Source organism: Hippocampus comes, unplaced genomic scaffold (genome assembly GCF_001891065.2).
Source record: "Hippocampus comes isolate QL1 unplaced genomic scaffold, H_comes_QL1_v1.1 C16936914, whole genome shotgun sequence".
NCBI classification, from domain to species: Eukaryota; Metazoa; Chordata; class Actinopteri; order Syngnathiformes; family Syngnathidae; genus Hippocampus; species Hippocampus comes.
In genome coordinates this window covers 1-1,291 of record NW_017841211.1, presented here as the reverse complement: position 1 = coordinate 1,291, position 1,291 = coordinate 1, and the positions used below count along the sequence as shown (strand labels likewise).

At 43.9% G+C, this 1,291-nt stretch overlaps 1 long non-coding RNA gene across 1 annotated transcript; it reads right to left on the bottom strand.

The window, feature by feature from the left end:
• Positions 1-261: 261 nt before the first annotated feature.
• Positions 262-1,189, bottom strand: LOC109509527 (uncharacterized). The gene is made up of 2 exons (XR_002166965.1): positions 972-1,189; positions 262-891 (listed from the first exon to the last, which is right to left on the bottom strand). It is a non-coding gene; the product is annotated as an uncharacterized LOC109509527 (long non-coding RNA).
• Between the last annotated feature and the right edge of the window lie 102 nt (positions 1,190-1,291).

Genomic DNA, 1,291 nt, shown 5'->3' with positions numbered 1-1,291 from the left:
AAAAAAAAAGCACTGCACGCGTGCGTAAGTGTAGTACGACTGTGTCTTAATAATCACGTTTTTCTCACGACTAATACTAATAATTTAGCTGACTTGTATGCAATTAAAATTCTAGAGTAACACTAACTATTTATTTGCCGTAGGTTTGGGTCTCTGTGCCTACTCGTAAGGCAAAACCGTCCAATCGTTGACAAATGTGTGCTGCTAGTACTGTACTACCAAAGTTCATCACCCACATTTTTGATGTGTACACAATATTAATAATATGAATTTCATCAAAGGGTAATCCTAGCATTCCAAATGTAAGGTAACCAAATTTCTCAGGTATGAAATTATGTTTATTATAACAGACATTCAGTGAAAATTTCTGCCATTTTTTTGTATCAGTTAACCCTTTAAAAAAACGTCTAACTATCACTTACGAGTCACGTCCAAATCGATGTAAGAAAGCAATGATGATACAACACCATTCTATTTGGATGATTTGTACTTCTGGTTGTATTAGTAGATCACCTTTGTAAGACATGACCCCCACCCTCCCCCCTCCCCCCCACACGTGACTCCGAGATGTTTTGCAGCAGTGCATTTCTGACTGACAGTCTTATCTGAGGGCAAACAATTATCTCTAAATCAAAAATAACAGCATAAATATATAAGGGAGAGGTTCCCGTGCGTGCGTGTGCAGAAAAACCCATTGACTCCCTACCTCCAACCACAATGCGCTCATTGTGTTTCATTCTCCCAAAAGACGACAAACGTGAAGCGAGTTGGTTCAGATGACTTTTTTACAATAGACAAGCATGTCGGAATTAAGAGGCGTGCGACTTCAATGTTGTGGTACCACGTTGCACCACAACAATGCACTGAATGACCAGATACTCGAAACGCGACCTGTTAGAAAAGTGATCAGAGTAAGTCAGTACCGCGCAGTGTCTCCTAATAATCATCATCATCATCAAAATAATGCGTACTCGACGTTGCGGCTCAGCCACTTTTAACGCTTCCGTCACCCGTCCGCTGCACGCGGGCCGCTATCATCTCCTTGGATGCCGACCGGCGCTCGCAGGCCAGGCGCAGGAAGCACATGAGGTCGATGAAGGCGGTGGTGAGGTTGAGCCTGCAGCCGAATTCGCTGGTGGCGTAGTCGAAGGGGAACGTGTGGTGGTAGTTGTGGAAGCCTTCGCCTGGCAAAGGGACAACGAGAGTCAAGAACGCCGACTCGGTGTGGAGACGTTCACAACAAGCAGTACAGTACAGTCTTTCACTACGATGTATATGTAGGAATACAAAC